The sequence below is a fragment of the Carassius gibelio genome, chromosome A23, assembly GCF_023724105.1.
Source record: "Carassius gibelio isolate Cgi1373 ecotype wild population from Czech Republic chromosome A23, carGib1.2-hapl.c, whole genome shotgun sequence".
In the NCBI taxonomy this organism is placed as follows: Eukaryota; Metazoa; Chordata; class Actinopteri; order Cypriniformes; family Cyprinidae; genus Carassius; species Carassius gibelio.
In genome coordinates, this window is record NC_068393.1 from 7,243,185 (window position 1) to 7,267,134 (window position 23,950).

Sequence of the window (23,950 nt, forward strand, 5' to 3'; positions counted from 1 at the left end):
GACTTTTTTTAAAAGGTTTTCTGAACCAGAGACTCTGCTATTTGCTGCAGTTCTCCAGCTGTGACCTTTGGCGAGTCTTTAGCTACTCAAACTCTCCTTCTCACCACACATTAGGACGATATAGACAAGTCCTCTTCCAAGCAGTTTTGTAACATTTTATGTTGATTGGAGATTCTTAATTATTGCCCTGATGGTGGAAATGGGAATTTTCACTGCTCTAGCTCTTTTCTTAAAGCCACTTCACCAATTTGTTAAGCTCAATTATCTCAATTATCACATCAGAAATACATTCTTTGGTTTTTCTCATTGTGATGAATGATTAAGGGAATTTGGGCTTTGTTTTCCCTCCTCTTTATTTTTCTGTGAAACAGGTAGCCATAGCCATAGCTGGATAATTTCATGTTTATAATCAAGCTTGAGTGCTCAAAATTGTGAATTTGAATGGGAATATACTTCAGAGATATTTTACTCATAAAAATTTCTAGGGGGGCCAATAATTGTGTCCAATGAGCATTTGAGAAAAATTTTTCATTTCTTATTATCCAATGAAAGGATACATTTTTGTGAATATTTTTTTAAATAAAATATCAAAAGGATTAACAATGAATTTTCACAACCTTCTTTGGTCACTTTTACAAAGGGTGCCAGTATTTTGGGCCACGACTGTACCTGCTTTCATTAGAGTGTTAGAATAAGTTGATGTACTTGCAAAGTTACTTGTAGTCAGTCAAACATATTCTGGGAGAGCATCAGAATTAGAAATTAAGCAGACAGTCTATTAGTACTATAATGAGAGTTAGTTGACATGTAAGTGCAATACTTATATTGTCAATAGAATATTCAAAAGGGACTATGAAAATAAAGTGTTATGACTTTAATTTGATCCATGACCATTCATGAACCATAACAGTTTATATAAATTGATATCCAATCTGTCACAGTTTTCTGTCTTTCTGTCACAGTCTTATGTCTTTCTGTCACAGTCTTCTGTGAGTGTTGTGTTTGTTTGGTGCCATGTGCTTTTGTCCTGTCTCTTTTCTGACCCCGCCCCACCTTGTCACCTCAACGTCTTGTAAGTGTTACTGGTTCTCGTGTTTTTTTGCATCTTGGTTTTGTTTTTGCCGTGTTGGCTTTTTTTTTCTTAGACTCCAGAGGGTTAAAGTTAATCTTCCCTGCATTTGGACCCAGACCCTGTTCTTTCTTTGCTGGCCCGTGACACAATCTTGTTTGCAATATAATGCAATTCAAACACTCTCAAACATGTTAAGACATATTTAGGAGGATCAAAACAGTATTGCTTACTTAATTCTGGGCTGGAAACATTGTTTATCAAAACATAAACTTGTTGATCTTTGTGTTGGAAAGTAAAGTGAGTGCATGCAGACAATGCAAGCATTACTGTTTATTGTACAGTCTTATAATTATGCAATATAAATGTCTAATTCCTTTGCTATAATTTAGTCTGTTCTTATATATGTTTTTTTTAAATATATAAAATAATTGATCAGATTGATTGCTGCTTCTTACTTGCATTTTTCATATTTAAAGTACATTCTAGTTAAAAATTTAAAATTACAAATTTCATATTTAAATGTTGATCTCATCCATCAATGATGAATATGCTTAAACTTTTTCTGTGTATGGATTTTGTGAATAAGCACTACAGAATAATACAAGTTAATTTAAAGTATATTATTGTTTATTTTATTTGGATTTTTATTATTATTATGATTATTATTTGTATTTTTTTTATTTTTTTTGCCAGCCCCCCCCCCCCCCCCATAATCCCACGCCCAAACATAATGCAACACGGTGACATCGCGCTATTGCGCCATTTTGCGACTACTTGGCGGTCTTTTTTGGATCGGCAGGCATCAGTTTATCAGGCGGCCTGCGGTGCACTTACAGCTCAAACTGTGGTGAGTATATCTGGGTATTAGATCATGTATAACGTACAAGTGTTTATGCCCCCCTATATAATGATATTACTTGTAATACGTATCAAATACATCGAAGTGTTTTAGCTGCAAGACGATGGGTAGAGATAATTAATAAAAAAATGGTAACGTTAACTGTTATATCCCTGAAATAAAAACGCCTGAGTCATTAAAGCCATCTAACTGTTAGCGCTGAAAAACAGTTCAAATAAAGTTTAAACTTGAGACATATGTTTTTAATTATTATATTATTATTATTATTGTTTCGAATAATTTAACGTTAAGCTTTTCATCATGAAATTTGTTCGATTCAATGCTTTTTTTTCTTCAATTGTGTCATGCGAATTAGTTATACAGGTGTTTATAGTAACTTAATATTATGCTGTACAAGTTTAATTAATTTTGGATCTCCTTTAGCTGTCAGATTTCTACACACGATGTAAAGAGGCTCCTTTTTTATTTATTTTAAGCAAAAACAGCCTTTTCTTCTACAAGCTCTAGTTTTATATTTGGGGTTCAAGTTTATCACTAAGGTATAGTATTTAATATAGTGTGAATTTAGGGGCTATACTATATGAGGTTATAACTTTTGTTTTGTTTTTGCTTTGTTTTGCATTTATCTCTTTGCCATGTTCTGAAGAAGCCATATTGTTGTAAGGTATGTTTTTTTGTTCATTTATAAAAGAGCCGCTAGAACAATCTGCTTTAATATATTACATTAATTAGATTAAAATATTAATAGATTGAAGGTAGTTAATCTGATTCTTCTGGTTTTCTTGTGTGCTCTTCTGTTATCCTATAATTTTGCACTTTACAGTTGCTAGCAAGGAGAAAATGAATGAAATTAATATTTACAGGCCAAGTTGTTGAAATAGTGTTGGTTTTACATTTTGAAATTGCACAATATCAGTTGTTTTGCAATAAGATAAAAACCTGCCAGTTTGGGTGAAATATGACTTTTAATCTAGTACCAACTGGAGGACCTGTATGATATCTGCATTATACTAGATATGATGAACACGTAACAGAAACTATAACACCTGCCTCATAATGTGTCATGTATAATTAATTATTTGGGCATTACTCTTGTATCCACAGGTTGATGAAAAATGAGGTCATGGCCTGTTTCAGTATGAAGTGGGGGAAGGGGAAGCTTGCTTTCACCAAGATCAATCTGTACACTGTTGTCACAGGTAAAACAAAATTAACATATAATACAAATATTAGCATCATATCATTGTGACATTCAGCGTTGTTTAGTTTCTGTTTTAGTTGGTTTAGTGAAAACCAGTAACCTCGTATTGTAGGTACTCATCTGTCACACAGAAATCACACAAACTTCCATATATACACTTCTTATTGATTGGCAGGTCATTCCTGTTGCCAGCCTATCTTTATTGTTCAGAACTCTAACAATTGTTTTTGCATTCTCTAACAATTGTTTTTGCATTTAATGTATTAGACATTAAATGTTAATTTACCTTAAGACACTCTGCAAAAAAATACTGCAATGTGTCTTTGTTGTCATGGTTTTCTTTTGCTAGATTGTCTGCTTAGTGTTTGTCAATTGCATCACAAGCTGAAATATATTTTGATGACTTATAGCATGTAATTTACATTCATGGCTCTTAAAGCTAGGGTAGATTTTTATTTTTTTCTAAGAAACCAAATCAATAGTGTAAGTGGTCTAAATGTATTCTGTGGAAGGCAAATAAATAGTTAATGATTACATTCAGTGATTACTATAGTGCATCATATCCTATACTTACACATTTTCTTATTCAAATATTTCTTACAGAGAGTGTCCAGAAAACATCAAAAGAGACGGGGCAAATACTGCAGCAGCCACTGCCTTTTGTTTAAAATATGCCCCAGCAGAGCCGTCGCAAGGAGGGTGAGAGGCCCTGTGCAAAGTTGATGTGCGAGGCCCTCTACAATTTTGCGTGTGTGTGTGGTGGGGGAGGTTGCTGTAGCAAGGCAAGGCAAGTTTATTTATATAGCAAATTTCGAACAAAATGGTAATTCAAAGTGCTTTACATAAAATTAAGTAAAATAATCATGAAGAACAAAACTAAAACAAGCAATTTTAAAACTTTGGAAATTATTTAAAAATTGACTTGAATTTAAAACAGTTAGAAATAGAAAATGATCTTACAGTTAATACATAAAATACAGTGCAATCAGGTCGGACATCGCACAGTGCTCATTCAATAAATGCACAGCTAAACAGATGAGTTTTGAGTCTAGATTTAAATGTGACTAGTGTTTTAGCACATCTGATCTCTTCTGGAGGCTGATTCTGGAAGCAATGTATTTTGGTCCTAGGTCTTTGAGTGACTTCTAGACAAGTAGAAGTACTTTAAAATCAATCTTAAATGTAACTGGAAGTTAATGAGGACTGGTGTGATATGCTCAGATGTTCTAGTCAGAATCCTGGCAGCAGTGTTCTGGATGAGCTGCAGCTGTCTAATGGTCTTTTTGGGAAGAACGGTGAGGAGCCCATTACAATAGTCCACCCTGCTGGTGATAAAGCATGAACAAGTTTCTCCAAGTCTTGGCTGGAAACAAAACATCTAATTCTTGATCTGTAGTTAGTTTTAGGTTGTGGCACTAAATAACCAAAGTCCAACGTCTAGCCAATGTCTCAAGCCAACGTCACATTGACATCAAAAACTGATAATAAGTTGTCAGGTATGGCAACCAAAATCCAACGTCTTCAAGACATCATAATGTTAACGTCCAAACAACATTAAACTTTGATCTTTAGTTTGTTTTTAGGTTGTGACATTAACTAACCTAAACCCAACATTGAGCCAACGTCTCAGGCCAACGTCACATTGACATCAAATACTGATATTAAGTCGGCAGGTATGGCAACCAAAAGTCATAATGTTAAAGTCCAAACAACGTCAAATTATAACGTCATTTGACTTTGATCTTTAGTTCGTTTTTAGGTTGTGACATTAACTAACCTAAACCCAACATCGAGCCAACGTCTCAAGCCAATGTCCCCAACATCGAGCCAACGTCTCAGGCCAACGTCACATTGACATCAAATACTGATATTAAGTCGTCAGGTATGGCAACCATAATCCAATTTTTTCTAGACGTCATTATGACAACGTCCCAACAACGTCAAATTAAAACATGATTTAACGTTGATCTGTAGTTAGTTTTAGGTTGTGGCATTAACTAACCAAAATCCACCGTCGTGCCAACGTCTCAAGCCAACGTCACATTGACATCAAAAACTGATGTTTAGTCGTCAGGTATGGCAACCATAATCCAACGTTTTCTAGACGTCATAATGGCAACGTCCACACAACGTCAAATTAAAACATCATTTGATGTTGATCTGTAGTTAGTTTTATGTTGTGGCAGTAACCAACCAAAATCCAGCGTCAAGACAACGTCTCAAGCCAACGTCAGATTGACATCAAATACTGATATTTAGTCGCCAGGTATGGCAACCAAAAGTCATAATGTTAATGTCCAAACAACGTCAAATTCTAACATCATTTGACGTTAATCTGTAGTTAGTTTTAGGTTGTGGCATTAACTAACCAAAATCCAACGTCGAGCCAACGTCTCAAGCCAATGTCACACTGACATCAAAAACTGATGTTTAGTCGTCAGGTATGGCAAACATAATCCAACGTTTTCTAGACGTCATAATGGCAACGTCCACACAACGTCAAATTAAAACATCATTTGATGTTGATCTGTAGTTAGTTTTATGTTGTGGCATTAACTAACCAAAATCCAACGTCGAGCCAACGTCTTAAGCCAACGTCACACTGACATCAAATACTGATATTTAGTCGTCTGATATGGCAACCAAAATCCAAGCTCTTCTAGACGTCATTATGGCAATGTCCACACAACGTCAAATTAAAACATAATTTGATGTTGATATGTAGTTAGTTTTAGGTTGTGGCATTAACTAACCAAAATCCAACGTCTAGCCAATGTCTCAAGCCAACGTCACATTGACATCAAAGACTGATGTTTAGTCGTCAGGTATGGTAACCATAATCCAATGTCTTCTAGACGTCATAATGGTAATGTCCACACAACGTCAAATTAAAACATCATTTGATGTTGATCTGTAGTTAGTTTTAGTTTGTGGCATTAACTAACCAAAATCCAACATCAAGACAGCGTCTCAAGCCAACGTCACATTGACATCAAATACTGATATTAAGTCGTCAGGTATGGCAACCATAATCCAATGTTTTCTAGACGTCAAAATGGCAACGTCCACACAACTTCAAATTAAAACATCATTTGATGTTTATCTGTAGTTAGTTTTAGGTTGTGGCATTAGCAAATCAAAATCCAACGTCGAGTCAACCTCTTAAACCAACGTCAGATTGACATCAAATACTGATATTTAGTCATCAGGTATGGCAACCATAATCCAGTGTTTTCAAGGCGTCATAATGGTAACATCCAAACAACGTCAAATTATAACATCAATTTATTTTATTTTTTTTAATTGTTATTTAATATAGTGGTTTCACTTTATTGTTATGGTTCCTTTTGAAATTTATGTTGTTGCGTTGTTGCACCTACAGTCGTGGCCAAAAATATCAGCACCCTTGGTAAATATGATCAAAGAAGGGTGTGAAAATTCATCTGCTTTAATCGTTTTGCACTTTTATATAAAAAAATCACAAAAATGTATCCTTTCATTGGATAATAAGAATTTAAAACAGGGGGAAATATCATTATGAAATAAATGTTTTTTTTTCTAATACACATTGGCCACAATTAATGGCACCCTTTTATTCAGTACTTTTTGAAACCTCCATTTGCCAGATTAACAGGTCTATTTATTTTTTCTATAATGCCTGATGAGGTTAGAGAACACCTGACAAGAGATCAGAGACCATTCTTTCATCCAGAATCACTCCAGACCCTTTAGATTCCCAGCTCCATGTTGGTGCTTCTTCAGTTCACTCCTCTCATGTTCTGTAAGGTTCAGGTCAGAGGACTGGAATGGCTATAGCAGAAGCTTGGTTTTGAGCTCAGTGACCCATTTCTGTGTTGTTTTCGAGGTTTGTGTTTGGATTATTGTATGGTTGAAAGATCAAAACATGGACCATTATAAGATTTCTAACAGTCACTTACTGATTTTTTATCTGTTGGTATTTGATAGAATCCATGATGCCATGTTTCTAAACAAGATGTCTAGGGCCTCCAGCAGAAATATAGGCCCAGAAAAAAACAAATACAGCAGTATATTTCATTGTGCACATGGGTTACTTTTTTCTCTCTGTGTTCACCTAACCCATCTTGAGTGTTTGCTGCTAAAAAAAAATCATTTTTTTGGTTTCATCTGATCATAGAAGCCATTCACATTTAAAGTTCCAGTCTTGGCTGATAACTGAATTATGCTTTAGTTTGTTTTTGAATGAGCTAGGATACTTTTTCTTGTAACCCTCCCAAACAACATGTGTTGATGTAGGTTCTGTTTGACTTTTTTTAAAAGGTTTTCTGAACCAGAGACTCTGCTATTTGCTGCAGTTCTCCAGCTGTGACCTTTGGCGAGTCTTTAGCTACTCAAACTCTCCTTCTCACCACACATTAGGACGATATAGACAAGTCCTCTTCCAAGCAGTTTTGTAACATTTTATGTTGATTGGAGATTCTTAATTATTGCCCTGATGGTGGAAATGGGAATTTTCACTGCTCTAGCTCTTTTCTTAAAGCCACTTCACCAATTTGTTAAGCTCAATTATCTCAATTATCACATCAGAAATACATTCTTTGGTTTTTCTCATTGTGATGAATGATTAAGGGAATTTGGGCTTTGTTTTCCCTCCTCTTTATTTTTCTGTGAAACAGGTAGCCATAGCCATAGCTGGATAATTTCATGTTTATAATCAAGCTTGAGTGCTCAAAATTGTGAATTTGAATGGGAATATACTTCAGAGATATTTTACTCATAAAAATTTCTAGGGGGGCCAATAATTGTGTCCAATGAGCATTTGAGAAAAATTTTTCATTTCTTATTATCCAATGAAAGGATACATTTTTGTGAATATTTTTTTAAATAAAATATCAAAAGGATTAACAATGAATTTTCACAACCTTCTTTGGTCACTTTTACAAAGGGTGCCAGTATTTTGGGCCACGACTGTACCTGCTTTCATTAGAGTGTTAGAATAAGTTGATGTACTTGCAAAGTTACTTGTAGTCAGTCAAACATATTCTGGGAGAGCATCAGAATTAGAAATTAAGCAGACAGTCTATTAGTACTATAATGAGAGTTAGTTGACATGTAAGTGCAATACTTATATTGTCAATAGAATATTCAAAAGGGACTATGAAAATAAAGTGTTATGACTTTAATTTGATCCATGACCATTCATGAACCATAACAGTTTATATAAATTGATATCCAATCTGTCACAGTTTTCTGTCTTTCTGTCACAGTCTTATGTCTTTCTGTCACAGTCTTCTGTGAGTGTTGTGTTTGTTTGGTGCCATGTGCTTTTGTCCTGTCTCTTTTCTGACCCCGCCCCACCTTGTCACCTCAACGTCTTGTAAGTGTTACTGGTTCTCGTGTTTTTTTGCATCTTGGTTTTGTTTTTGCCGTGTTGGCTTTTTTTTTCTTAGACTCCAGAGGGTTAAAGTTAATCTTCCCTGCATTTGGACCCAGACCCTGTTCTTTCTTTGCTGGCCCGTGACACAATCTTGTTTGCAATATAATGCAATTCAAACACTCTCAAACATGTTAAGACATATTTAGGAGGATCAAAACAGTATTGCTTACTTAATTCTGGGCTGGAAACATTGTTTATCAAAACATAAACTTGTTGATCTTTGTGTTGGAAAGTAAAGTGAGTGCATGCAGACAATGCAAGCATTACTGTTTATTGTACAGTCTTATAATTATGCAATATAAATGTCTAATTCCTTTGCTATAATTTAGTCTGTTCTTATATATGTTTTTTTTAAATATATAAAATAATTGATCAGATTGATTGCTGCTTCTTACTTGCATTTTTCATATTTAAAGTACATTCTAGTTAAAAATTTAAAATTACAAATTTCATATTTAAATGTTGATCTCATCCATCAATGATGAATATGCTTAAACTTTTTCTGTGTATGGATTTTGTGAATAAGCACTACAGAATAATACAAGTTAATTTAAAGTATATTATTGTTTATTTTATTTGGATTTTTATTATTATTATGATTATTATTTGTATTTTTTTTATTTTTTTTGCCAGCCCCCCCCCCCCCCCCATAATCCCACGCCCAAACATAATGCAACACGGTGACATCGCGCTATTGCGCCATTTTGCGACTACTTGGCGGTCTTTTTTGGATCGGCAGGCATCAGTTTATCAGGCGGCCTGCGGTGCACTTACAGCTCAAACTGTGGTGAGTATATCTGGGTATTAGATCATGTATAACGTACAAGTGTTTATGCCCCCCTATATAATGATATTACTTGTAATACGTATCAAATACATCGAAGTGTTTTAGCTGCAAGACGATGGGTAGAGATAATTAATAAAAAAATGGTAACGTTAACTGTTATATCCCTGAAATAAAAACGCCTGAGTCATTAAAGCCATCTAACTGTTAGCGCTGAAAAACAGTTCAAATAAAGTTTAAACTTGAGACATATGTTTTTAATTATTATATTATTATTATTATTGTTTCGAATAATTTAACGTTAAGCTTTTCATCATGAAATTTGTTCGATTCAATGCTTTTTTTTCTTCAATTGTGTCATGCGAATTAGTTATACAGGTGTTTATAGTAACTTAATATTATGCTGTACAAGTTTAATTAATTTTGGATCTCCTTTAGCTGTCAGATTTCTACACACGATGTAAAGAGGCTCCTTTTTTATTTATTTTAAGCAAAAACAGCCTTTTCTTCTACAAGCTCTAGTTTTATATTTGGGGTTCAAGTTTATCACTAAGGTATAGTATTTAATATAGTGTGAATTTAGGGGCTATACTATATGAGGTTATAACTTTTGTTTTGTTTTTGCTTTGTTTTGCATTTATCTCTTTGCCATGTTCTGAAGAAGCCATATTGTTGTAAGGTATGTTTTTTTGTTCATTTATAAAAGAGCCGCTAGAACAATCTGCTTTAATATATTACATTAATTAGATTAAAATATTAATAGATTGAAGGTAGTTAATCTGATTCTTCTGGTTTTCTTGTGTGCTCTTCTGTTATCCTATAATTTTGCACTTTACAGTTGCTAGCAAGGAGAAAATGAATGAAATTAATATTTACAGGCCAAGTTGTTGAAATAGTGTTGGTTTTACATTTTGAAATTGCACAATATCAGTTGTTTTGCAATAAGATAAAAACCTGCCAGTTTGGGTGAAATATGACTTTTAATCTAGTACCAACTGGAGGACCTGTATGATATCTGCATTATACTAGATATGATGAACACGTAACAGAAACTATAACACCTGCCTCATAATGTGTCATGTATAATTAATTATTTGGGCATTACTCTTGTATCCACAGGTTGATGAAAAATGAGGTCATGGCCTGTTTCAGTATGAAGTGGGGGAAGGGGAAGCTTGCTTTCACCAAGATCAATCTGTACACTGTTGTCACAGGTAAAACAAAATTAACATATAATACAAATATTAGCATCATATCATTGTGACATTCAGCGTTGTTTAGTTTCTGTTTTAGTTGGTTTAGTGAAAACCAGTAACCTCGTATTGTAGGTACTCATCTGTCACACAGAAATCACACAAACTTCCATATATACACTTCTTATTGATTGGCAGGTCATTCCTGTTGCCAGCCTATCTTTATTGTTCAGAACTCTAACAATTGTTTTTGCATTCTCTAACAATTGTTTTTGCATTTAATGTATTAGACATTAAATGTTAATTTACCTTAAGACACTCTGCAAAAAAATACTGCAATGTGTCTTTGTTGTCATGGTTTTCTTTTGCTAGATTGTCTGCTTAGTGTTTGTCAATTGCATCACAAGCTGAAATATATTTTGATGACTTATAGCATGTAATTTACATTCATGGCTCTTAAAGCTAGGGTAGATTTTTATTTTTTTCTAAGAAACCAAATCAATAGTGTAAGTGGTCTAAATGTATTCTGTGGAAGGCAAATAAATAGTTAATGATTACATTCAGTGATTACTATAGTGCATCATATCCTATACTTACACATTTTCTTATTCAAATATTTCTTACAGAGAGTGTCCAGAAAACATCAAAAGAGACGGGGCAAATACTGCAGCAGCCACTGCCTTTTGTTTAAAATATGCCCCAGCAGAGCCGTCGCAAGGAGGGTGAGAGGCCCTGTGCAAAGTTGATGTGCGAGGCCCTCTACAATTTTGCGTGTGTGTGTGGTGGGGGAGGTTGCTGTAGCAAGGCAAGGCAAGTTTATTTATATAGCAAATTTCGAACAAAATGGTAATTCAAAGTGCTTTACATAAAATTAAGTAAAATAATCATGAAGAACAAAACTAAAACAAGCAATTTTAAAACTTTGGAAATTATTTAAAAATTGACTTGAATTTAAAACAGTTAGAAATAGAAAATGATCTTACAGTTAATACATAAAATACAGTGCAATCAGGTCGGACATCGCACAGTGCTCATTCAATAAATGCACAGCTAAACAGATGAGTTTTGAGTCTAGATTTAAATGTGACTAGTGTTTTAGCACATCTGATCTCTTCTGGAGGCTGATTCTGGAAGCAATGTATTTTGGTCCTAGGTCTTTGAGTGACTTCTAGACAAGTAGAAGTACTTTAAAATCAATCTTAAATGTAACTGGAAGTTAATGAGGACTGGTGTGATATGCTCAGATGTTCTAGTCAGAATCCTGGCAGCAGTGTTCTGGATGAGCTGCAGCTGTCTAATGGTCTTTTTGGGAAGAACGGTGAGGAGCCCATTACAATAGTCCACCCTGCTGGTGATAAAGCATGAACAAGTTTCTCCAAGTCTTGGCTGGAAACAAAACATCTAATTCTTGCAATGTTTTTTAAATGATAGTATGCTGATTTAGTTACTTTTTTGACATGACTACTGAAACTAAGGTCTGTCTCCAAAATCACACCACGTTTCCTGTCTTGATTTTTAGTTGTTAGACCCCTAGAGTCAAAGTATGCATTCACCTTAAAAACTTCATCTTTGTTTCCAAATGCAATGACTTCAGTTTTTTCCTTGTTTAACTGAAGAAAGTTCTGGCACATCCAGCTATTAATTTCATCAATGCATTGGCAGAGGGAGTCAGTGGGGCTGTATTCATTTGGAGATAAGGCTAGGTAAATCTGGGTATCATCAGCATAGCTGTAATAGGCAATTAGGTTCTTTCTCATTATTTTATTTAGAGGAAGCATATACAGGCTAAAGAAGAGCGGTGCAAGAATTGAACCTTGTGGGTCTCCACATATCATGGATGTCTACTTAGACTTATGCTCTCCTAGACTCACATAATGATCGCTCCTTTTTAAGTATGACCTGAACCATTTGAGTACCATCCCAGAAAGCCCGACCCAGTTTTCCAGTCTCTCTAGTAGTATGTTATGATCGACAGTGTCAAACGCAGCACTGAGATCTAGCAATACCAGCACTGATATATTGCCAGAGTCACAATTTAAGTTAATATCATTTATTATCTTAATGAGTGCTATCTCTGTGCTGTGATGCGGTCTGAAACCAGATGTTTAAGTATTTATTCAGCTGATTAAAAACTACCTTTTCTATAATTTTGCCTATAAAAGGAAGATTAGATATTGGTCTATAATTGCTCAAAATGGTGTTATCAAGATTGCTCTTTTTCAGGAGGGGCTTAACAACTGCAGTTTTCAGGGAGTTTGGAAAAGTCCCAGAGAGAGATTTACTTCTAAACAGTTAAGCACACTTTTGAAAAAAGATGTGGGAAGTGTGTCAATATAGCAAGTTGATGATTTTAGTTGCTGCACTATGTCTTCCAAAATGTTGTTTGTTTTCTTACTGACTATTATTGGAGCAATATCATTAATAACATTCTTAACTTTTGAGTTGAAGGAATCAAGGAGAATATCAACAGAGTCGGCGAAAAATACTTGGTGTTAAAGATATGGCCTCCGTAAATAGTACACTAGTGTTCTTGTTAGGGCTGCACTATTAATTGCATGCAATTGTCATGCATGTCTGATCAGTAAAGCTGGTTCTGTGATTAGCGGTGATTAGCGGTTGATGTCAATAACCTGCTTTCAAATGGAGCCGCACTTAATAGACAGAGCCGTAGTTCGCTGACAAGCTACGCAATATCGCGTTCATAACCGCATGAGATTCTTCTGCGATTTTGAACGCAATAATGCACCACTTGTCAGCGAACTACGGCTCTGGTTATTAAGTGCGGCTACATTTGAAAGCATATCCTTCTGACAGAGACAGTTCTAGAGTAAGTGGTAGCAGAGATCAATATATCAAAGAAAATACAGAAGTGATCAGATAGTACTACGTCCTTAATAACAATGAATGAAATGTTTAGAGCCCTACTGATGATTACATCTAGAGTGTGTCCACCTTTGTGTGTGGGTCCATGCACATGCTGAATCAGGTCAAAGGTGTTTAGAACCGTTATCATTTCTTTTGTAGTTTTGTTTTCTGCATTGTCTATGTGAAAATTAAAATCCCCTGCATTAGCAAAACAGTCAAACTCTGAGGAAATCATTGATAACGTTTCTGTTACCTCAACAAATGCTGAAGAGTATTTTGGAGGCCTGTAAATAATAATAAAAAGAATGTGTTGAGCACCTTTTAGCACAATCCCTAAATATTCAAAAGACAAGTCATGACCAAATGACACTTGTTTGCATTGATAGACATCTTTAAAAAAGCAGCTCCACCTCCACCTCTCCTAACAGTCCTGCAAACACTCATGGAAGTGAAGTTAGGAAGGCCTGCTTCATTGAGGACTGTTGAACTGCAGCTGTCCTCTAGCCATGTTTCATTTAGAAACATAAAATCCTAATTGTTTGTGGTTATAAAGTCATTGATTACAAAATGATTAAATTTTTTAGTGAGCGAATGTTTAAAGATGCTAACTTGATGGCAGTGCTTTATGTCATTACATCAGTTTTAGTTTGATGCATATTAGATGAGTTTGCCCTTCGGCTTAAGATGGCCTTAAACTTTCTGTCACATGATAAAAGTGAAATCGAGAAAGCTACAGGCACACTGGGTTCCCACTTGTTCTTTAAACATTTGTGATTGCGGTTATTATAGCAGGGACCCGACACATATCACTGAGAGCTTCTATCAGTTGTTTTTGGTTCACCTTCAGCAGATTGAGGGTTTGGGGCCTGCTGTTGCTGCAGCGGTCTGAGAGCTCTCACAGGAGCAGGGCCCCCAGGCTTTGATGTTTTGGGACCCTGCTGTTTTCTTGTTGACATTTGCGGGCTTGCAGCGAATGAGTGAGAGAGTTTAGTCCAAGCATACACCAATTCTACCATTTTCAGTGAAAAGCACAGAAGTGGAGATGCTGGAGAGAGGAATAATGTGTCTGGTGAGATGGGTTGTGTCTCTGGTGTTTCTTGTGGCTGTGATATGTTGTCTTGGCTTCCCCGGCTGTCTTCAAGAAAGTCATCCTTGAGTGCTGAGTCTTGTATCTGTTTTGATACATCACAGTCTGTCTGTGAGGAGCTCTGAGGGCAGGTCTCTTCCGGGAAGGTGTCCATCAGCAGTGCTTTTTGTGGCTGCATGGTGTTATCAGTTGGGAGTGGTCCACTGATGAACGACTGAACTTGGAGTCTTCAAAGTGTTTGAAAGAGTTCACTGAAGTCCTTCTTAAGGATGTTTGACTGCTTTTTGAGAGTATCATTCTTCCCCACATGGATTGATAATTAGATTTGTAGTCTTGTGCTTCATTTTCTGAAGTTCCTTGTTCACATAAGAGACCGTTGCTTGAGGAAGGCAGCATGTTATTGTAGTCCTGCTACGGATGTTTCTGATAATAGAGTCACCCACTATCAGAGTCCTAGGCTCGGCTACGCTCTGAGCTGAATGTCACTGTCTGTTAGTAACGGTGTTAGCTGCTAATCACATTTGGGGATTCCTCACCTGCATTCATTAATTCTTCAAATCTGTTTTCAAGATGTATAGTGGGAGGTAGAATACTGGTATTTACAAGCCTTGTCATAGTTGAATCTTGGGTAGAGAAAGCTACGGCAGCAATACGAGAAACTCATGACAATCTGATGTCTTGTGTTCCTCTGGGTCTTGCACCCTGTTTGTGCCATCGATTAGTGTGATGATCCGTTTCGGCTTGTTCCTCTACACTTGGTACAAACTGTTGAGATTCAGAAGATTCATGGGACTCACCGGCTGTATGCTGAGAGGGTCCATGGCGACAGTCTGCTGAGTGTTTCGCCTGTTTTGGAAGTCCAGCAAGTAACTTTGTTTCAAGAATCACAATTCTTTGTAGAAGTTTGCAGCAGTTCATGCAACAAGTAGATCCAACAGGAGGCATTTTCTCTCTCTTCCATTTGAATGTAGGCAGTTGTTTTCCCATCTCCAGAATGTAAGCTGCTGGCAGTGGGAGGCAAAGTCTTCTTTTGTAGTATTATTCCAGTCAAAAAAAGTTTTTAGTTTTAGCGTTTGTGCCAAAAATATTTTGTTTGAGCACTGTGCTGATCTGCTGAAGTAAAAAATCGTAGAAAAAACTGAGAAAAGTACAGAAATAATAAGCGAAGCGCAGAACAGTAGGCTAGAACGTCTGAATGGTAGCAAAGCCAGAACCGCAACAAACTCAACTTTAACATGCATCTGTTCGATTGTGATGCCTTGCTCACTGACATGCTTGTGTACAAATCATGGCCACGCACTAGCTCATAAGGATCTACAATCATAATTATAAGTTAATAAGAATGCTTAAATTAGTTCTAGGCTTGTAGACAGTTATATATGAAGAGTTCAGATGGAAAGTGCGATCCAACATTTTCTTCTAAAATAATTATTTTCTCATCTTCCTATGTTTATGTTCAGTATTTCACTTTATTGGGAAAGAAAAGAAACTGTTTATTGCTATTAAAGTGAAATTAAACGGTACTAGGTTTTTGCAGCTGAATTTTACATCTAAAATCAATTTGCACTATTTGAAAATAATATTTTCTTTTAAAATGTGCACTCTCACTCTTATTCGTATGTTTAATAGTCGAAAACGCAAATGTCTATTGTCACATTTATTTTATGTTTTACATGAATCATTAACCTATCGCATTTTTTCAATTCAAAAGGGCGAAATTTCATAAAAGGTTGAGTAGTTTGCATCTCTAGATAGTCTATTATGTTTGGTCGCTGAACATTTCAATCATAAAACAGTTCTCTAATACAGTAGGCTACTGCTTACATTTTTCCACAAACTCTAGTTATGTTGTGACAGTAAGACCCACATTCTTTGATATGATTGGCCATCTCGACCACTGAGGCAGACCAGCCTAGAGCCTTGCACGGACCTCAAATTTAAGCCCTATCCCTAGACCTAGATTTTTTTTTTAATGGCCAAGCGGCCAGTGCCAGACAGTGAACCTATGGATCAGTTTAGCCTTCTTAAATCATCACGACTTGCCTAAAATAAAATCTATAGATATATAAAACAGTTCAAGTATGTTTAAGAATTAAACCTAAATAAATGTGCGCTATATCCAGTAGTTTGTGCGGAGAGTGCAAGCAAAAGCGTGCTGGCCAGTGCAATCACTTGCATTTTTTTCAGTGGATATGCAGTAATTTTTGCTCATAAAGGTAAGAGTAATACATCATTCGTAACTGTAAATTGTCTACTTTTATTTGTGTGCAATCACATTATCAACAAATCGTTGTGCTTTTAAGAAAATAGTCATGATGCGCTTTCTACCGTCTCGTCTTGAACAGGAGCACTTAACAAAAATGAACCAAAGCTCAGTGAATACATGACTCACGGACGTGACAAATATATCTATAGAAAACTTTAAATGACTACTTAACAAAATACAACACATCAGAAACAAAAACTCATTCATTATAAAGATAATCCATAAAGATGAACTTTTCTCTTAAGGCTTGTAAAATTAAGAGTTGGCGAGTCAGGATTAGCAACATCATCCTTGCTACACCAACTCAGAAAACTATTTATTAGTAAATAATTCAATCTCATTCCTATTTACCCCATGACTCATTTATGGTAATAATTTTTTGAAGATGCTTTATGTCAAGCTTAAGCCTATTGCGTGCATTTAAAAGCAGAACACTGTGATGCTGCGGGACACTTAACACTGTTAAGCCGCTATTGACAGTCATGTTAGCACGGTCTCGTGTTGTTTCCCTCAGTGCGGCAATTTTTTCATCACTAATTGATGGATGTCTTAAATATAAAAATAAGGAGAAGCCTTAAACAGGCCTAAGGACAGCCCGCATCTGAACTATGATGTGGAAATTGGCCCGAAACCCGGCCTGGAGTGTAAAAAAAGTCAGGGTGAAATGCAGGGCTCTAGACCATTTAAAAGTTAAACTTTATAACTTTTTGTCGTCCTATCAACAAACAGCTTTACTCATTCTTATACTTAGAGTCTTGTACTGTCTATCCGCTATGACTATTTTAGTCTACCAAAGGACAAGATGGGTGGAAAAAATAGTAATAAAAATGAGATATAAATGACATAAAATGCAGGCCAGGAGCGAGGCCCTCTAGAGGTGTGAGGCCTAGTGAAGTTGCAAGCTTTGCACAGCCCTTGCGACGTTACTGTGCACCAGACAGGGTGGGTGGAGGTGGCAGGAAAAAAAGAAAGATGTTAATAAAATGTATGTTTTCAAAACTATTCAGTTCCAATAATGTTGATGTTAAAATGTAATTATTTTGTAAATGTTCTGTTCCATGTTAAATGTAAATGATACAACATGTGAATAAATAAATCATATTTGTTATAATCCAGTTCATCTCTTAGTCATTTTTCTGATAAAACCACAAAACATTTGTGTATTCCATTTTCAGACAGTCTGACGTTAGATTCTGACGTCAAAAAGATTTTCATTTTCATCCAAAATGCGATGTCTGACCAACGTAGCAGACTGACGTCAGTCTGACGTTGGGTTCAGACGTCAACCAGATTTTCATTTTGATCCAAAATGCAATATCTGACTAACGTTGGAGATTGACGTCTGTCTGACGTTGGGTTCTGACGTCAACCAGATTTTCATCCGAAATGCAACGTCTGACCAACGTAGCAGACTGACGTCAGTCTGACGTTGGGTTCAGACGTCAACCAGATTTTCATTTTGATCCAAAATGCAATATCTGACTAACGTTGGAGATTGACGTCAGTCTGATGTTGGGTTCTGACGTCAACCAGATTTTCATCCGAAATGCAACGTCTGACCAACGTAGCAGACTGACGTCAGTCTGACGTTGGGTTCGGACGTCAACCAGATTTTCATCCGAAATGCAACGTCTGACCAACGTAGCAGACTGACGTCAGTCTGACGTTGGGTTCGGACGTCAACCAGATTTTCATTTTCATCCAAAATGCAACGTCTGACCAACGTTAGAGATCGACGTCAGCCTGACATTGGGTTCTGACGTCAACCAGATTTTCATTTTCATCCAAAATGCAACGTCTAACCAACGTTAGAAATCGGCGTCAGCCTGACGTTGGGTTCTGACGTCAACCAGATTTTAATTTTCATTCAAAATGCAACGTCTGACCAACGTTGGAGATCGACGTTAGTCTGACGTTGGGTTTTGACGTCAACCATATTTTCATTTTCATCCGAAATGCAACGTCTGACCAACGTTGGAGATCGACGTCAGTCTGACGTTGGGTTCTGACGTCAACCAGATTTTCATTTTCATCCAAAATGCAACGTCTGACCAACGTTAGAAATCGACGTCAGCTTGACGTTGGGTTCTGACGTCAACCAGATTTTCATTTTCATCCAAAATGCAACGTCTGACCAACGTTGGAGATCGACGTCAGCCTGACGTTGGGTTCTGACGTCAACCAGATTTTCATTTTCATCCAAAATGCAACGTCTAACCAACGTTAGAAATCGACGTCAGCCTGACGTTGGGTTCTGACGTCAACCAGATTTTCATTTTCATCCAAAATTCAACGTCTGACCAACGTTAGAAATCGACGTCAGCCTGACGTTGGGTTCTGACGTCAACCAGATTTTCATTTTCATCCAAAATTCAACGTCTGACCAACGTTAGAAATCGACGTCAGTCTGACGTTGGTTTCTGACGTCAACCAGATTTTCATTTTCATCCAAAATTCAACGTCTGACCAACGTTAGAAATCGACGTCGGTCTGACGTTGGGTTCTGACGTCAACCAGATTTTCATTTTCATCCAAAATTCAACGTCTGACCAACGTTGGAGATCGACGTCAGCCTGACGTTGGGTTCTGACGTCAACCAGATTTTCATTTTCATCCAAAATTCAACGTCTGACCAACGTTGGAGATCGACGTCAATATGACGTTGGGTTCTGTCGTCAACCCGATTTTCATTTTCAACCAAATTACAACGTCTGACCAACGTTGGGATCCAATGTCAGCATGACGTTATATTGACGTCCGGTGCCTGCTGGGTAGTAGCCTATATAGTGAATGGATCAGTTTAGGTCCCCCCACACCAGGGCTGGACTGTGGCTTAGGTGACACAGGCGGCTGCCTAGGGAACAAAATGCCTGGTCAGCGCCACATGAGTATTTTTTTCTCAGAACATTGTGCGTTTTTTTAGTTTTTAGTTTTTTTTGTGACCATCGCGTGCTCCTACATCCATATATTAAGCAAATACTGACATTTAAAGCTGCAGTCGGTAACTTTTGATGCTATAGCAGTTAATGAACAGAACTGCTTGCGTCTTGCGGAAAAACATCGTAGCCGGAACTACTTCTCTCTGTTTATGTCTATGAAGAAACACAAAGGTACTGGGTTACTCCGCCGCGGTATCTCCGAAGCAATCGAAAATAGTCTGGATATAAACACTTATTATAGATGCACCCTAGTGATTCATGACATGCTAAAAACATGGTTTGGAAAATGGATTCATGGTTTACTCACTTATTATATACATTTTGTAAATTTTTAACACAAAAAAGTTACGAACCGCAGCTCTGATTGGTTGTTTCATACCGGGAGCGGCGAAATTTCTGCAAATATCTGTCTCATATTCTACTGTGAGGACATAATGACAGGTTTCACAAATATGTAAAAATAATTCTTTTTTTTACAAAAGTTACCTACTGCAGCTTTAAAGGGTACATAACATACACAGTTTCACCTAATATCACTGTTAATCATGAGTACCTATATAGTAGTACTGTATCCTTTATATTATGAGATATATGAGATGATGGAAGGTTGGAGAATGACGCAGGAACCGCAATGGCAGCACAGACTGGTGAGTAGGTGAATTGAGTGCGCTGGTAAAGATGACGGCGGTGGTAGATCCGAGTGAGGTGACGATAATCCGTGAGTAAAGGGAATGATCCAAAGGAAACCAAACAGGAGACAAAGCAAGGCAGGAACACGAGAATCAGACATCAAACACGGAGGACCTCAAACAACGATCTGACAAACAAGAGACGAAAGACAAGGCGTTAAATAGGCAGTTGGAATGAGTAGCACCTGCCGCTGATCGTAACACCCACATGAAACAATCAACATGACGTAACATGAATACAGCTGGATACGGTGCATGCACGAACCGTGACACATCCACTGTTCATGTAACTCTGGGTTCTTGGGGAAGCTGAACACTTTCCCTCACATCCAAAAATACACTTATTTGGAGGCATTCTCAAACAAATCTTATGCAGCGTTGCTGGCTATTTTGAAGCGCGTTGATGTGCGCGCTCTTGCTCTCCACTGGTCAATGTCTGTGCGCAGGCGCACTTTTCCAGGAGAAATGCTCATATAAGGACTTCTGTTCTCATCTACGTCATTAGATCCATGACCGGAAAAAAAAACAGCCGAAACTTGTACCAACCCGGAAGTAAGATTTTCGGCACATAAATTCTCAGTCATTCTTCTAAATTATTTTTTTAAACTTTGGCCATGTTTAGCATGGGAATCCATCTCTTTAACACTGTGAACAACTCTGAATACACAAAACATCATTGTACCCCCCCCCCCCCCTTAAAATTTTTGTACTGATCGATCATCAAATTGATTACAATTTATTATAATATTACAATAAAATTGACAAATTTTATTGAAAAAAATCATAAGATTTGACAACATGTTATGTTGGACTAATTTAAACACTTTCTGTGCCATGACGTAATTATAATATATCATCCTAATGCATTAATTAGCTATGCATGTCACACACATAGTTTTGGCATTTATGTGTTCTGAAAGGATTATTTAAAAAAAATAATAATAATAATAGCGTCACAAGGCAGGAACTGACATAAAGAAGGCGGTGCAGAAAAAAAGAGAGGTAAGAATCACAAGGTAATCACTGAGTATTTGCCCTTGATTTCTATGTAGTATTTTGAAAAAGCTGTTTGGCAACACTGACAACTGTGGAACCTTTTTTTATTTCTTTTGTTAACTGCTTATTTAAGTTTACTTTATTATCTTTCAAGTAAATCTAAGCTGCTGTAATGTTGTTTTAATTTCAGTTGCATTACTGTGATATTCTTCATGTTATTGTAAGTCACACTTGTTTATTTATTAATTTATTTACTACTTATTTATGTTAATACTTATCAGTAAGTTATGTTATGTTATGTTATGAAAAATCCCCTAATAATACTATTTCTTTCTTTCTTTTTTTTTTTTAAATAGGGATAGTGGGGTTTACCAACAGATCCTGGGCTGGCCCTGCCCCCACACAGTTTGTATAGTTGGTAAGTTCCACATGTTCCATCAGTATACTGTAAGCGGAATGTACAATGCATTTGCTAGCACTGTTGGGAACGTTACTTTAAAAAAAGTAATTTGTTATAGTTACTCACTACTTGTTCATAAAAGTAACTGAGTTAGTAACTGAATTACTCTATAATAAAAGTAACTCGTTACCAGGCAAAGTAATTATTTGCGTTACTGTAAAAAAAAAAATTGCTATTTGTCAAAGAATTTCTTTCTTTTTTTTTTTTTGAGCAGTTTTCACAAGTCAGTTAAAATGAGTAGAACAGAGAGGTGTTCGTACATTACTTTCAATATTTATTGCACGTCAACAGAAAGCAAGAGTTTTATCCTGCACTTCCAAGTACTATCTTTGTAAGAAAAGTGTTTTGGGCCAGTGTTTTAGCTTTGTAGATGTGTGTGTCACACATTACATGTACACATTACATACACGTTCTTGCCTTTGACCACAAATAAATTTGAATTAGTGCTTATATCTCCACCTTGAAAATGCCAACTTTTCATCTGATTTCTCCTGACTCGCCATTTCTGCTGCTGCTGCTGCGAATCTCGCGTGCGTGCGTATGTGTGTGTGTTTGACACCGCTGGCGTAAAAACACTGGCTCTGATTGGCTACCATAAAAAAACACATGACTCTGCCTTAGCCAATCATAATCGCTTATCTCGTTATTAACCCATCTCCTCACTCGCTGTGTGAGCCAGGGGTGCGTTCGGATTACATAGTTTATTAAATCAATGCATAGTAACGCACTGCATTTAACGTCCATTAATGTTAACGGCGTTATAACGAACGCAAATGTAATTAGTTAGATTACCCCGTTACTGAAAAAATTACGTTGTTACCTAACGGCGTTCTTTTAAACGGCATTATTCCAAACACTGTCCGCTAGTAAATAACCGCAGCAAGAGAGTATCTTTATGTCAACATGCAGATAAACAGAAAAATAGGAATTGTCCTATTGCTTAAAGGTACAGGTTGTAGGACCTGCCACTAGAGGGCGCACTACCAAAACAATAAAATCGCGTGGTTTGATGCTAAAAAGGAGCGTGGATGATGGGATTTGTTATCTTCCACCCAACCGTTGACAGCCATCAATCAGACGGAAAGATAAATCATGGATTTACAGATGAGGTAAAGTTTTATAAATGTTGTGCTTGATGTCATAATTTTCAAATGCGAGTTCAATGATTTGCGCGAGTAGATAACATACAAAGTCAATGCAAAAAAGCGATCAGAATATGGATCAGACACATCCGCGCGTGGGTCTAGAGACGCGATGCCCTGCGTTTGGCCTGTATGCCCCATAATACTTATCTTGTTGGTCTTTATAAAAGCATATGTTTTCTGTAAATATACGAATCAAAACAACTCACTGGTCAAGTAAAACACAAGTTTATGGGAGCTGTCCTTGTCAACAGAACCAGCAACGGTAAACAGTCATTATGTTCCATAAATAGGTAACACAATCCACCATAAAATGTGCAAGAAGTAAATAAGGAACTGCTTGAAGCAAGCCTGTGGTTTGCTGGACGCTAATTCCGTATTTGTCCATGACACTGTTGTTATGTGGTTTCTACGTCAGTAAAGGTGGTAACAAAGGGTGTATAACGTCATTGACAGGCACTGCCCTGTCACTGTTTAGAAGTTTGAACCTTTAACTGTGAACATTAAACATCATACGGCTGTGGTTTAACTAATTAAACATGAGCACCTCATGTTTCAAAATAAAATCACAGTTAGCAATCACCAAATAACCCACATTTATGTCAACATGCCATGTGTTTTGCTATACTGATGATGAATAATGAATATTTTGTGTGATTTAATGGTGTTTAAATCCTAAACTCACATTTTGAGCCAGGAAAGTTTTGATGGTATTTTCCTGTCATATTACCTCCATATAATGCCTTTAATAACGTATTTACTTTATGTAACAGCTATATAATTGTGCTGTTCCACAAGCATCACCTTGTGGCAAAGAGTTAATTTTCATATTTGCTTATGTTCACAACTTATGCAGAACAGTGTTAAGAATGACAACTGGCATACAAAAAAAAAAAAAGAAGAAAAAATCCTTCCTGTGGTCGGGGGGCCTACTGTAATGCTGTAGCCCAGAGGCCTTTGGTTATTTTAAGGCATCCCAAT

The 23,950-nt window shown here is 36.6% G+C and overlaps 1 long non-coding RNA gene across 4 annotated transcripts; it reads left to right on the forward strand.

The window, feature by feature from the left end:
- The first annotated feature begins 1,794 nt into the window (after nucleotides 1-1,794).
- Nucleotides 1,795-11,827, forward strand: LOC127944316 (uncharacterized). 4 transcript variants are annotated; one of them, XR_008150329.1, is made up of 4 exons: nucleotides 1,795-1,919; nucleotides 2,578-2,595; nucleotides 10,452-10,546; nucleotides 11,152-11,827. It is a non-coding gene; the product is annotated as an uncharacterized LOC127944316 (long non-coding RNA). The 4 variants fall into 4 exon arrangements; XR_008150327.1 differs by lacking the exon at nucleotides 2,578-2,595 and adding an exon at nucleotides 9,994-10,011; XR_008150330.1 differs by lacking the exons at nucleotides 10,452-10,546; nucleotides 11,152-11,827 and adding exons at nucleotides 3,036-3,130; nucleotides 3,736-4,411.
- Nucleotides 11,828-23,950: the final 12,123 nt, after the last annotated feature.